At 49.8% G+C, this 15,146-nt stretch overlaps 1 long non-coding RNA gene and 1 other non-coding gene across 2 annotated transcripts in view; one reads left to right on the top strand and one right to left on the bottom strand.

Moving 5' to 3' along the window:
• Nucleotides 1-603: 603 nt before the first annotated feature.
• Nucleotides 604-15,146, top strand: part of LOC123591687 — a 49,431-nt gene continuing 34,888 nt past the window's right edge. The window contains exons 1-3 of the long non-coding RNA XR_006709459.1: nt 604-766; nt 11,008-11,100; nt 12,469-12,607. This is a non-coding gene — a long non-coding RNA (uncharacterized LOC123591687). The remainder of the gene's footprint in view (nt 767-11,007; nt 11,101-12,468; nt 12,608-15,146) is intronic.
• Nucleotides 2,548-2,632, bottom strand: TRNAQ-UUG. Its single transcript has one exon. It is a non-coding gene; the product is annotated as a tRNA-Gln (tRNA).

Below are 15,146 nucleotides of genomic sequence, written 5' to 3'. Positions count from 1 at the left end.
AAGACATTTCTCGTGACGCCAAAAGGGCCTCCCGGAGCACTGGTCCCAGCACTCCCTGGAGTGCCCTTCCTGGGTGGGGATAATCCTTTTCTCCCTCCGACGTATAGAGAAGTCAGACTCCAGAAAGCAAAGAAGGAAAATGTATACAGAGAAAACCTTTCATAGATCCAAGACCCTTTCGCCCTCAATGTCCTATGCGGACTGTAGAAATCATTTCCTCGCTTATGTGCAGGTGGAAACTGAGGCTCAAAGAGATTAGGGAATAGGAGTGGCTGCTGCTCATCAAGGGCTTGCTACAAGTCAGACACTGACATGTATTACCTGTTTAGTACTCCCAACCCCACCACATAGGCACAATGATCTCTGCTTTACAGATGGGGAAATGACATAGAGTCACCAGGTAACTTACTCATGGTCCCAAGGTAATGAACATTGGAGCCAGGACCAGAGTCCAGAAATTCTGACTCCAAAGCACGTGTATTTCACCACCATGCTGCACTGCCCTCCAGGTCACAGAGTTATTAAACACAGGACTCTGAGTTCCCATATCTTTGCCCTCTGCTGAGGCTGTCCTGAATGCCCAGTGTCTGAGGCCGCATGGCACCTCCCTCAATACAGAAGGATGTTCCAAAAGGCTCAGTTGAATAAGAAAGGCAGGGATGCACCTGCCAGCCACGTGTGCAGCTGGCACGTCAGCCTGGCGTCCGAGGACAGGAATCCCTGCTGGTCTTTGGGCACCTGCCGCTGGCACAGGATATGCACACGGGTTGAGGGTGGTTTTTACCTTTCCTTACGTGCCGGCAGTTTGGCTCGGACTCCTGCCCACAGCTCAGGCTGCACTGGGGGCTGGCTGATGAGCCTGAACGGGCACCCTCGGCCAAGAGAGGCTTGGTTCTTCCGGGGGCGGCGGGGGCGGGTAGGGGGGGTCACCTCTCCCTAGCCAGATGGAGGCAGGCAAAGTCTTGATGTGCAGAAAGAAGGAGGTGCCCGGCAGCCTCCCCCACATGACAGAGCAGGAGGCCCCAAAACACAAAACGTGAACAAGACAAGAGGGAGAGTGTGGAATGTTAGCACAGATTCCTGAGAGAGGCGAGGCGCACACACTGGTCTAGCCTGGCTCAGACCCAGCGTGCACTTCTGAGCAGAGAAAATTGGGTCCAGCTTGGGCCTGAGAGTGTGAGCGCTGGAGAAAAAGACTTCTCTGTTAGTTCCGAGCTGCTGAAATGCTTTCCCCCGTGTGGCAGAATTGCTAGTCAATGCCCCACATGCACTTATTACATAGCACTGTATTGCATCCTATACTGTTAGTATTACATTGTACTTGGTACTAGGGTTGCTAGGTTCTGAGCCCTGCCTTTACCTGGCTGTGACCACGTGACAAAGTTCTGGCAACTGCATGTGCGTGGGAGTGGGGCGTGTGCAAATTCTGGGCCATGTCCTTTAAACGGACATGGTGTGCCCCTGCCTTTGCCATGCCACCTTCCTCATGGCGGGAATGCAAACATGATGGCAGGAACTGGAGCAGCAATTTTGGGCCACAGGATGGAAGCGCATAGGGAGGATGGCAGAGCAAATAGTGAAAGGTCCTGGATGCTGATGGATGTGTGGTTGCCATGCTAGCTCTGTCGACTCATCTGAACTCGCCTGTGACCCAAGTACAGATTTCTGAAAACCAGTATCATTTGGGTCTCTTTGTTATAGCAGGCAAGTTGATGACCTTTTAAAATTATTATTATTCTTATTACTCTCGCATTTATTTATTTTTGAGAGAGAGAGAGAGCGCGGGCAGGGGAGGGGCAGGGAGAGAGGGAGACACAGAATCCGAAGCAGGCTCCAGTCCCCGAGCTGTCAGCAAGGAGCCCGACGCAGGGGCTCAAATTCACGAACCGGGAGATCATGACCTGAGCCGAAGTCAGACACTGAGCCACCCAGGTGCCCCAGGCAAGTTGATGTCCTACGAATGCAGCTCAAAGCTCAGATAGGCTCTCCAGGTGCCCTTTGGGTGTGATGGTTTTGTAATTCCTTGTGTGAATGAAACACCACACTGTAAGGGCTCTGCACACAGCCAGGCCTCATCAGCCTGGGATCAAAGGGGGTGAATTTTGGAATGAGTTTGTAGGAAAACAGAAGAAAAGACCGTTCCAGGCAGCCTCCTTCTCGGCAAGCCTGTGGCCATTTTCAGGCAAGCTTCTAGAAAAATGGGACCAGACCTGGTTCCGTTTCTGTTTCATTGACACTGAGGTTATTTTGGTGAAAACAGCTGGTGGGTAAAGAAAACACCCCAAGGGTACAGGGAAGGACTGTGTTGTGGTTCAGATGCGGTGGTGACCAGGTGGTAGAGTGGCCCTGGGCTAGTTTCTGTCTATGTAAAAACAGAAATTGACAGTAGCTGCTCTTCACTGGGCATGGCCATCAAGGTCTGTCTCTCAGGAGCCTGGCAAGACTTTTTCTACTCATGTCTGTGGCAGGTTGTGGTTTTTTTTAAAGATGAGAGAGAGGGAGACACAGAATCGGAAGCAGGCTCCAGGCCTCGAGCTGTCAGCACAGAGCCCGACGTGGGGCTCGAACCCACGAGCTGTGAGGTCACGACCTGAGCCAAAGTCAGACGCTCAACCGACTGAGCCACCCGGGCACCCCTGTTGTGTTTCATTTTAGAAGATAAGCGTGGCATTCTGGCATCCAGCATTGTCTGTGCTGTGCTGTAGTGAGGGGAGGCATGGATGAGACCATCTTTCACTATCAAGGGCCAGACGACCTTCCCCGGGACAGCTACATGTACCCTACCGCCTTGCCCTCTATCTCTTCACATTAGCACTTTTGAGGGACACCTCCCCTAAAATAAACATCCTTGTCTCCCCTAAAATAAGTGTCCCTTTCATAAGCAATATTTACCTGTCTCCTGGAGAAGGCTTTTCCTGAATTCCTTCTCCACTTGACTCTTGTCCCCCATGGGTGCCCGGGGCTTGAATGGGCCGCAGAGGCAGCTTTTCTTCTTGAGAGGAACTTCAAGATTGATGGTAGGTCCCTGGCCATCCAGGTTCAGCCCTGCCCATCAAGTCCACACTTAATTCCATTATTTTTTCCTCTTCTGATTTCAGTGTGGAAACTGCCTGACTAGGAAAGGACCCCACAGAGTAACGCAGGGTCACGGGGAGAAGGGGTGCTCTGTGAAAAGGTGCGGGGGAAGCCTGGGATGTTCTGACTTCTGCCACGTCCTCCTTCAGCCCCATTTATGAAATGGGTAGCCAGAGGCCCATTGCACTTCCCGCTCTGTCTCAACTATCTCTTCTGTGAAATGGGGATAATAAAAGCCATCCAGGCTCCAAGACAAGGGTCCAGACTGTCTGATCTCTTGGCCCCCTGCCATCCCTGAGAACTGTAATTTTGTTTAAAAAATTTTTAGATGTTTATTTATTTATCTTGAGAGATTTATTTATCTTGAGAGCAAGCAGGGGAGGGACAGAGAGAGAGGGGGAGAGAGAAAATTCCAAGCAGACTCTGTGCTGTCAGCATGGAGCCTGACTTGGGGCTCGACCCCACAAACTGAGATCATGACCTGAGCCAAAATCAAGAGTCGGACACTTAACCCACTGAGACACCCAGGTGCCCGAGAACTATAATTTTATGGAAGACTAACTTATTTGTTTATTTATTTATCTGTTTGTTTATTTTTTTTAAGTTTATTTATTTTGAGAGAGAGAGAAAGGGGGAGGGGCAGAGAGAGAGAGAATCCCAAGCAGGCTGTGCTCTGTCAGCACAGAGCTCTGCTTGGGGCTCGACCCCACGAACCTTGAGATGATGATCTGAGCCACAAACCAAGAGTCAGACGCTTACCTGACTGAGCCACCCAGGTGCCCCCCTGCCTGATTCATTTAGAAACGACCTCAAACTTTCACAGAAAGGTTGCAAAAGCACGTCACAAATATTTGTCCAGACCCATGTGCGAATAAACTGCTGACATGATGCCCCATATTCCCCCAGACGTTTCGGCACATGATCTCCACACACAAGGACGTTCTGCTACGGGGCTCCCCCTCTCTCCCCAGCAGTGGCTTTTCCCAAATGGCCCCGGCAGAGAATCACATTCGGTTGCCAGTTCTCTTCCGTCTGTAGCACACTCCTCAGTCTTGGGCTGCTCTCATGGTGTCCTGACTTTTGAGTCCTACAGACCCGTTGTTTGTGGGGCGGCCCTCGGTGTGAGTGTTCTGATGCTTCCTTGCACCTCGATGCGGGTTCTGATCCTCGGGGTGGAATCGCACGAACGTGGGGCTGTGTTCTCGTCGCAGCCCGTCTGGCGGCACATGGTCTCTGTTTGTTCCAACATGGATGTGACGTTGATTCCTTGATTAGCGTCTGTCTGTCTGCCATGTTCTCACATGAAGCCAATTTTGTGATTATTCAGTGTTTTGTGGGGAGGTACCCTGAAACTATCTAAATACCCATTTACTCATCAAATAGTTCATGAATTCTAAATATAATTATGATTGTAACTAATTGACGTAATTAATGAATTGACATATGTGCGGACTCGTGGTTTCCTATTCCATCCTGTGGGTTATGACTCATTATTATCATCATTTATGTTGATGTTCAGATTGTCCCCGATGTGGTCGGTGGGAGCTCATTCCAGCCAGCTTCTGTGTCCTTTTGATGTGTCCCCATCACTCTCGGAGCACTTCTGGACTCTCTGGGACAAAAATGCATTTTAGGCTGATCTTGCAGTTTTCTGTCCCAAGCTCTGGAACTGGCCATTCCCCCCCCCCCAAAAAAAAAAACCCAAGTCTTTTTGGCAGCCAGTGGATGGTGACAAAAACTGTCCTTGATCAACTTCATTTGGGCTCCTCTGAGCCCTCTGCTCTGCTGGAACCAGGGTGGGCTCTGTCTGTGTCCTTGCAGAATCCAGTTTGAGCAAGAACCATGCCAAGTCAGTTTATCACCAGCACCCCCCCAACCCTGACCACCCTTGCTATCTGATCAAATTCCCCATCCCCAACCTGGACACCTTATCATCCTGGTCTGCCTTCAGCAGGAATTCTGTTGAGCTGTCTAGCAGGAAAGCCCTTTACGCCCATATTTCCCCTTAGAAATTTTCCATCCTCTGCCTCCCCATCTCTCCTGGGCTGTAACCCCACTTGTCATTGTTGGGGTTGGATCCAGTCTGATGTCTGTCCCCTGCCACAGACCCCCTCCCCCGAATCATCTGCCTTCCCATTACTAAGAACTGTGGCAAACCATTTTTCCTTCACAGTGGGATTTGGAAATGCTTGCGGACGTTGTAATGTGGGCAGAACGTGGGAACATGTGTGTATGAACATGTGTCTACACACATTTATTTACATCTAGTTTATTTCTACTTCTATTGACATAGATTGAAAACATTGAGTGTACATCAACATCTCTGATTCCAGCCCAACCCCAAAGGGTTCATTCTAGTTTTCTCCTTTCTGTCTCAGTCACCCCCTTCTCAGGGACAAAGCTGGCTCCCATTGTCCTTAACACTTTGACTCCTACTGTATGTGACTCATCTCTTGTCACGCTGCCCCCTCATCCATGAAGAGGCCATCCCCCCGCCCTCCCCTGTAGGCTCTGGGGCCCTGTGCTGGGCCACCCACCCTCAACAGCTCTCTCCCCTCCCCTGCCCCCCACAGCGTGGCCCCTCCCCCATGGAGCCTCAACTTACCACCACCCCCCGCCCCCACACTTCATGGCTTTTGGCTGTCCTTGTTGTTAGGGAAGGGAGAGGGAAGAAGAGCCTATGAGAGAGCCTTTGACCATGGAATCTTCCAGTCGGGGTGATGGTCTCTGAAGCTTAGGAACCTAAGATAACCCTTGGCAATATTCACACAGACTGTTCCCTAGAGACTGAGGCTTTCTGGCTCAGGTCACCTGTGACCCTGTCTGTACCTCTTAAAAAGAAGATCTGTTTGTGGCATTCAAGAGAGAACAGGTCCTTTTCCCCTTCTGTGCTTCCAAATTAGCTTCAGGCTACATGGGTGACCTTGGATGGGTTACATGTTAATGATCCCACCCGCTTCAGGTCTGATCGGAAAATTTTCCATGCCTTTCCCCTGGTTGTTCATGCTTTTGGGAAGCGGGCTTCGTGCCAGCAGCTTCTGGTCTGAATCTGTCTGAGCAGAGCCAGGGCTCCAGACTCCAGCGCTCATCTGGACAGTGGGCTGAGAGGGGTGAGGGGCTATTTTTGGGTTTCCCTCACACCCCCTTGCAGATTACCCTTCCAGGGTGGAGGAAGACAGACACGGTGCCATTGGACAGGAGAGACTTCAGGACTCCCTAGCATAGATAACTGGAGACTAATAGCCCCAGAGGTTGCAGGGCAAGGGGCCCATCTGCCAAGAGGCCAACAAGGCTTAAAATGCAGGGACCCTCATTTGCTCAGCCTCTTCCACAGCTTGTGTGATTTGCAGTTACAGTTTTCTAGTCTTTGTCTTAAAGAAGGACCCCCAAATTGTCTAAACTGTGGGCCCCACAACCTGGATCTAATGCCATGTGCCACATGACTCCCAGCCCCTGTGTGTGTTCCAGAGGGCTGGGAAAGGCCCAATGACAGGACCCCCCTGTGCCTGGGAAAGTGGCTTCGTGTCTCGGTCAAGAGCATCACTGCCTGGGTTCAAATCTCAGCTCTGATATTCACCTTCTGTGGGATTCTGGAAGTCACCTAACCTCACCATGCCTCAGTTTCCTCAGTACTACATGCCTCACCTCCTAGAACTGATGTGAGGATGAATACATTCATTTGTGTGTGAGCTCTGTCTGTCCATCTGTCTGTCTGTCCATCCATCTACCTACCTACCTACCTACCTACCTATCATCTGAAACACACAGACACAGAAAGAGTCCCCAGAATAGCACTTAGGTAAATTATCTATCCACTGTGCTGCCATGAAACCGTACCTGGGTACATGTCCTGTGGCCTGGAGAGCCCTTAATCTTCCCCTCGTTCTTCAAAGCCAGAGATTGTTCCCTAACTTCTTTGCCTTATTTATGGAAGGTTTGAAAGACTCATAAAGGTTTCAGAACATTTAGAACTGGGGCTTGTGGTCCTGGGCTGCTTTGCCAGAGAGCAGCCTGGCCTCGCCCTGACTCATGGGCTCATGCACCCAGGTCAGCAGCCAGGGAGGCAAAAGGCCTGTAGCTCAGCTGTGCTGCCTCCCGGCTCTCTCCCCGAGGGAAGGGCCTGCCTTGCCCTGTCTCCGTGAGGGAGACAATGAGAGGATTGGGGGGCTCGGGAGGGGTCAGGCTTTGGGGCGCTCAGGAGGGCTGCTGGCTGGTAAAGTGAGGACAAAATGAACCGGCTTGTGGGAAAAACCACCACCACCAGTCTCAGAGGATACTCTTACCTGGAAGGTGCCTCCGCTTTGTCCTGGGAATTTCAAGCCTCCCACAGGAGATCGACCACGACCATGTTGGGGACTGTGGCCCCCTTGCCACTGTCCTGCCCACCTCTTATTGTTGGAAAGCCAGGGGCTAGACTCTTGAATTTCGTTTGCATTTCTTTCTTCTTCCCTAGCCTGCTGTGTGAGGCTACAGTGAGTAACAGCTCTGGTCGGGGCTCTGGATGAGGCTGGCCTGCTGGGGCCCTGGCTGGGCCTCAGAGCTCGGGTCCTCCCGCAAGGAAACCCTCTCTAGGCACGAGCCTGTCTTCTGGGGGGATTCCCTTTCTCTCCCAACTTCCCAGGACATGCCCTCCGTGGTCACTACCACCATTTTCTTCCCTCCTCCTCCTCTACCCGCTGCTACCTGGCTTCTCTGCCCACCAACCAGCCTTTCCTTCCCCAACCCCACACGCATCCCGAAGTTCTGGGGTCCCAGGAAGGCTGCGGGGCTTCACTTAGCATAGGGAAGCCGTATCATTTCAGTCCCTAACAAAGCACTTTTGAAAATAAAAGGGGACTGTGGGACAGTGACCACAGGCAGAGAGACACTATCTGGGTCACCAGGGCTGTGTGGCCACTCTCTCCCAACACTGATCATTTCATATTTCCCCGGCTCAGCTGGTGTTCCAACCAGCCTGTGCGGTCCTTCCTTCCCCTTCTGGAATAACCACAATGCTTGCTTCTACTCAGGCGGAGCTCCTGCCTCCTCTGACCTGCCTCTGACTGCAGGCGAGAGCTGGCTTGTCCTGGCTGGCCAGACTGTTAGGTTTTGGGGAATTCTACAGGCCATCTGTGAAACACAGCCAGCATCTTAAAATTAAATGATATGAACTTACAATTAACTAAGGTAATAAATACCCTAAAATTCAGCACTTCCTAATTGCATTGCTATTTTCTATGCTCTTGATGTTGTTCACGTCTCCTCTGTGTTTTGCGGCAATACCATGGGCTGGTTTGCTACCGTAGCTTGCTTTCCACCTCTGTCTCGAGCGATGTCAGGTTGGTGGCTGGAAATTGGCCGCAGTGGGGGGCAGCTCCCCCATTGAAATGGCCCATCCTATAACCCAGGGCTTGATTGGCTGTTTTAGTGATTGTCTCTACTTCAGAAAGTGATGTGAGAAGGAAGATGTTAGTAATTCGGATTAAACGTAGGAGCATATTTTGCATCCCTTGCTATTACATTATGAATCATCCAAAAAATGGAGGGAACATCGCCACAGCATTTGAAAACTTACCTGGTTTAGCAAAGAAGTTGCTCATGTGAAAAGAGGTTTCAGTTTCATAGATATAAATTAGTACGAAAGGGAGAGTTTACAAACAGATCACATATCAGATTTAAGGAGAATAGGGGGCACCAGGGTGGCTCAGTCAGTTGAGTGTCCGCCTTCAGCTCAGGTCATGATCTGGCAGTCCGTGAGTTCAAACCCCGCGTCGGGCTCTGTGCTCACAGCTCAGAGGCTGGATCCTGCTTCGGATTCTGTGTCTCCCCCTCTCTCTGCCCCTCCCCTGCTCGTGCTCTGTCTCTCTCTCAAAAATAAATAAACATTAAAAAAATAAATAAACTGTGTAGTGTGTCTCCCCTTCTGAACTTCTTTATTTATTTTTTTAATGTTTATTTATTTTTGAAAGAGAGAGAGACAGACAGAGCACAAGCAGGAGAGGGGCAGAGAGAGAGGGAGACAGAATCTGAAATGGGTTCCGGACTCCAAGCTGTCAGCATAGAGCCTGATGTAGGGCTCAAACCCACGAACTGTGAGATCATGCCCTGAGCGGAAGTTGGACGCTTACTTAACTGACGGAGCCCCCCAAGCACCCCTCACCTACCGAACTTCTTGAGGACAAGGACAACTCTGTAGTTCTAACACTTAATGCCTGGCGCATATTATGTACCCCTCCCTACATGTAATGAAATAATTTATGGATTCAGTAGTGGAGCCAATGAAGGTGACGCTGTGCACTTTCCATGCATTTTCTCTTCCTGGGGAGGGACTGCATTCCAGGCCCTCTTGCACTGGGGTGTGGCCATGTAATGAGTTCAGGTAGGTTATTTGTGTGTGTGGTATGAGTAATGCCAGCCCCTCTCACACAAGACCCCCTAGAAGCCTCTTCCTTCCCTGATCTAGGGACCAAGTGTTTCTGGTGAGGTAGCCACATGACAAAGGAGGATTCCTGACCCACGAAGTGACTTTGAGTAAAAGAAGCTTTTATTTTGCTCAGCCACTAAAGTCATGGGGTTCCCTTGTTACCACAGTGTAGCCTAATCTGTCCTGACCAATACACTGAGGAAGCTGGGATGTGGCAGGTAACTTGGACCAGGCTGCATAGCTTGTCGGTGGCGGGGCCAGGCCAAGAGCCCGTCTTCATTTTCCCTGTGCATACGACCTCCCGAACACTTTTTCAGAAGTATAGAATACAATGTGGATCTGAGGTGGATTTTGTTCAAAGCCGCATTTCAGAGGGGAGCTGGTTAAGACCCACCCGTGGTGGGGCCTCCTGAGGCCACCAGCCCGGCAGGTACGCCCACCAAACATCCTCCTTCATTAGAGGATCAGCAGGTATGGCTGGCGTGTGGGGTTCAGTCTCCCATTAACCGTCATTAGCCTGGCTGATGTTTCACCCACAAGCACCCCTCCCTGGTCCTGTCATTTACCACTTCCCTCTGAGAGTATCTGGACAGGTCTGGGACTTGAAGGGAGAGAGAACCAGGTCTGGAAGGGAGACTCTCAGGACATAGAACTCAAGCCCCAAAGGCAAGCAGAAAAGATACCACCACACCCCCATTCTCAGCTGGAGAAACCTTAACTCAGTCCCGCAAATATTTGTGAGTGTGGATTGTGTCAGGCATTAGACTATACTATAGTACAGTATGTATAGTATGGGCTTAATATAGCATAGTATGTATAGTATAACAGGTATAGTATAGTATTAGCATATATGTCTAATATGTGTATAGCGTAGTATAGCACAGTATAGTATATGGCATGGTGTAATATAGTATATATAGTATAGTATGTATAGCATAGTATAGTCTCTAGTATGGTATAATATGGCAGGGTATGGTATGGTATAGCATATTATAAAGCATTAATATAGCATAGTGTGTATGGTATAGTATTAGTATAGTATTATTACAGCATAGTACAGTATGTATAGTATATGTATAGCACAGTACAGCAGAGTATAGTATGTATAGTACAATATGTGTAGCATAATATAGCATTAGCATACAAAGTATGTATAGTGTAATATGTGTAGTATACATAGTAAAGTATGTACAGTGTAATCCGTATACATATGTATGGCATAGCATATACTACTACATACATAGTATATAACATGCTATATTACACATACTGTGCTATACTATATTATACATATTGTACTATGCATACTTTGCTATACTATACTATGTATGTATGTATATTATGCTATACTATACCATGTGTAGTATAATATGTACAGCATAGTATGCTATGTAAAGTATAATATAGCATTAACATATAGCATTGTATAGTGTGGATAGTATACAGAGTATGCATAATATATGTAAGTGTATTATTAGGATAGCATAGCACAGCAGAGTAATTTTTATCCTTTTCTTCCTCCCCTGAAGGCGTGGCAGTTTTTCCTTTCTCTGATTACAAACCAGCATTTTGGAGCCATCTGGTTGAAGTCACAGAGCCCTGGGTGGTGGGGTGATGTGGAGGTGAGCTGGCATGTTCCTGACTCTACCCACCTGTCATGACACTGCCTTCACCAATTCTCCCTTGCCAGGTGTTCCCTCCGTGACTTCCGCTTACCCCTCTCCTTGAAGCACTGTTCTTGGCTTTGTGGTTTATTTGCTTCTGTCTTGGCCACTAGGATGTAAGCCCCCCAAGAGTCTTATTTTGTGCTCTGTCTCTGTTCTGCTGTCTCCCCAGCATCTAGAAAGTGTTTGTTGAATGATGGCTAGACTGCAAGTTCTGTGGCAAGGATTGCCCCCCTGCCTTACATCATGTCTTATACCAGCACTGGGTGACTGCTACCCGCCCCCCACCTGGGCCCTCCCCTGCTGACTGCTTTAGTTCCCACTTGCCCCTGGTCTTTGTACAGGCCGTGCCCTCTGCCTGGGACACTCTTCTCACCTCATAGACCCATTAACTCCTGCGTGCCCTTCAAGTCAGTTTGGCCACCTATCCTGACAGGAGCCCTTTCCTGCCCTCTGCCTCCTCCTCTGTCCTCTGTATTTCCCCTGTCACAATGCTGTCATACCTTCTTCTTTTTTTACAAATATTTATTTTTGAGAGACAGAGAGAGAGAGAGAGAGAGAGAGAGAGGCAGAGCATGAGCAGGGGAGGGGCAGGAAGAGAGGGAGACACAGAATCTGAAGCAGGCTCCAGGCTCTGAGCTGTCAGCAGAGCCCGACGTGGGGCTTGAACTCACGAACCACAAGATCATGACCTGAGCCAAAGCTGGACACTTAACTGACTGAGCCACCCAGGTGCCCCAATGCTGTCATACCTTCTTGCAGTTACTGTGTTTATCTGTCGGTCTTCTCCCTGGGCTGCCAGCTTGCAAGCATGGGACTGTGTGTATCCTGCTCACTAGTCCATCCTTGGTCCTTAGGGACAGCACATAATAGATGCTCCCATACTCATAGGATGAACCAATGGATGCTGATCACAGCCAGCCTGTGACCTCTTGGTCCACTCAAGGCAGACCCAGAGATGCAGTGGGGGGGTTATAGGCCCCTTGTCTGCATGAAGGTTTCCACTGATCCTCTCCCCTGTAGTCGTCATGGGCAGGACCAAGAGAGTGACCCACGTCCACTGTTTCTTTCTCTCTCTCCCCCCGCACCCCCTTCTCTTCCTTAAATGGGATTATCTGCTTTCTCAGTTATAAAAATAACACACACTCATTGTAAGACTTCTGAGCTACTCTTGTCTTTTAGTGTCCACACACTTATTCTATGTAAGGGCTATTAATTAAACGCCTACTATATGCCAGGTGCCACACCAGGCACTGGGGATGCACATGGTAGGACATGGTCCCTACCTTCCAGGGTGGTACACTCAGCACCTATTCTGCATTTCAGGTTACCTCCCGCAGCTGCGCACCTTAGAAGGCGGGGTCTGTTCTCTGCTCACTAGCCCAGTGCCTCAGACTCACATCCATGGAGGGCTCGCTCAGATCAACTCCTGGGTCCCACCTCCAGTTTCTCGTTCAGATCTGAGGTGAGTCTGCTAAGCTGCAATTCTAACAGATTTCCTGATGATGTTCATTCTGCTGGCCAGAGGAACCACACTTTGAGTAACACTGCCCTAGGCGATACCACTCTTAACAGTTTTCAGAAGTTATGCACATCTGTTACCTCATTCAGTGTTTCAGAATCGCTCACCCGAGAGTGCCTACGACTGGTGAGCACTGCAGTGGACTTTTAAGCCTGGGTCTTCCTATGGGATGCTGCCCACTCTTAGTCGTACCAGGTGGCACCTGCAATCCCCACCGCCATAGGACTACCGAGAAAGCCATGATGGGTCCGCTCAGAGCAAGGGAGGTCAAGTTGCAGAGGAAGGCTCCAGGAGAACATTTCTTGGAGGGAGGGATGCAGGGTCTAAGCACTACACTCTGGAAGGAGAACTGGCTTGGGTCCCAATGGGCTGAGAAACGGTGACTCAGTAGAAGAGTTCTTGGACCCCCTCCACCTTTCTGCAAAGGAAGGGAGCCGGCCTGGGGGCCTCCTGAGATAGGTGTGACTGGGGCCCAGATCACTCCACCTGCTTCCCGGCGGCCGCCCTGGAAGCTCTGGCTGAGAGGCCCCCCTCCCTCTGCCCCAGCACCTCCCTCTGCCAGGACTGGCTGTGTAGGATGGAAAGTCTGAGGGCCACAGCCTGGCCAGACCAGCAACTCAAAATAGGCACTTCCTTCTTGGCAGTGAGGCAGCCAAGGTGCCAAGGGGTACACAATCCCCCAGTGTTCCCTGGAGCCTTTCGGGCGCTTGGCTGGGCTGCGCACTTCCTCATCTGGGAGGAGGCCTCAGGAGGGGGCGGGAGGGCCCAGCTCTGAGAGGAGCTCTGTGAGTCCCACAGGGAAAGTAAAGGAGACGTGGAAAAGTGTGAACTTGGAAGAGGGAGTCCTCTGATGTTGTATATCTAAGCAGGAAGCCAGACCTACCCAGTTCTGGGGAAGAAAAATAAGCTCTGGAGACCTATTTTTAGAAAGCGGCAAAATTCTGTTTCTCAGTAGGCAGTGGAATTTAAATCTAAAACTTGTTTCATTGCTGAAGTAACCACAGGACTGCATGTAGGAATGGGGCCATGGTGAGCAGTCATGTCTGAATGAGGCTATTAGGCTAGTGCCTACTCACCCCTCATGGCACTGTACTTGCCCATGGCCATTCCAGAAGTCTCTGTAGGAATTCTCATGCGGGTTTTGTGGTGGTAATGATGATAAGGTGGAGACGGTAATGATAACGGTGATCAAGATAATGGTGGTGATATTGATGCTGGTGGTGATGGTGATGATGGGTGGTGATGATGGTGGTGGTGACAGTGATGTTGGTGATGATGGTGTCGATGTTGGTGATGATGATAAGGATGGTTCTGATGATGGTGATCATGATAGTTGTGGAGATGAAAGTCGTAGTGGTGATGGTGATGATGGGTGGTGGTGATGGTGATGATGTTGGTGAAGGTGTTGTGCCAGGCCTACACTTGACATATGTGATCTCATTCAGTCCTTACAACAGCCTTATGAGGTGAGTATAGGTCACCCCCATTTTTTCAGGTGAAGGAAGTGAGGCTCAGAGAAGTTAAGTCACACAGCCGACTATCATAGGCCTGGGATTCAAACTCAGGTCAGGATAACAACAAAGCCTGCTCTACATGAACCCATCACAAAATCTCAGATTTGGAAGGGGCGACACTGAGTACAATTCCTATTGCTTTTCTCCTCCAGTGCCCTTGCACCGTCTGTTTGTACACCTCCATGGCGATGGGACTCACACTCCTGTGAACATTTCTTTCCTTTCAGTCAGCTCTAACCCCTCGAGAGCTCCCTGTGTGCAGCTCAAGTCTCTCTTTGTAGAATTTCTCCGGCTGCACAGAATTATCCGTTCTGACAGCCCTGTAAGCCTCTGGAGGCGGCTCCCATAGCCTCTGAAGACCTTTCTGTCTGTGGGTCCGATATGCTCGGTCTTCTTAATGGTCTCTGCTCCTCATAAAGCCCTGTGGGGCTCGTGTGGAGCCTGGAATTGCGTAGAGCACACTGAGTGCAAAGTATACCTCTGAAGGTGGATCTGACTTCTAGAAATAGCAAGTGGTCATTTGGAACCACTGTGCACGTGGATGATTAAGCTGAGGGGGAAAAAAAAGCTGGTTTAAAAGATAAAATTGAGTAATTTTTAAATCTGGCCCAAACTGGCACTGAAAGTAGTTATTCCTGGAAGAAATGAACCAAAACATAATTTAACCCCAGCAACATTCGTTATTAGATGAAGGCTAGAGCCTCTCAAGGCATGGAGATGCCCAGTTCTCTGAGCTGGCACATCCCAATAAAACGTAGGCAAAACTCCACCTACGAATGTCGGCAGACTAGTCCTGACTTCCGACATGATCGGGGAAGGACCACCACTTTGTGCTGAAGTTGTGTCTTGAGTGAAATCTGGTTAGAGATTTAAAATGGGGAGATGGGAGCGCCTGGGTGGCTCAGTCGGTGACGCGTCCGACTTCAGCTCAGGTCATGATCTCACAGTTCATGAGTTCAAGCCCCGCA

This window comes from Leopardus geoffroyi, chromosome B4 (genome assembly GCF_018350155.1).
Source record: "Leopardus geoffroyi isolate Oge1 chromosome B4, O.geoffroyi_Oge1_pat1.0, whole genome shotgun sequence".
Lineage (NCBI taxonomy): Eukaryota > Metazoa > Chordata > Mammalia > Carnivora > Felidae > Leopardus > Leopardus geoffroyi.
Note: the sequence above shows the minus strand (reverse complement) of the source record. Positions and strands in the feature narration are given on the sequence as shown.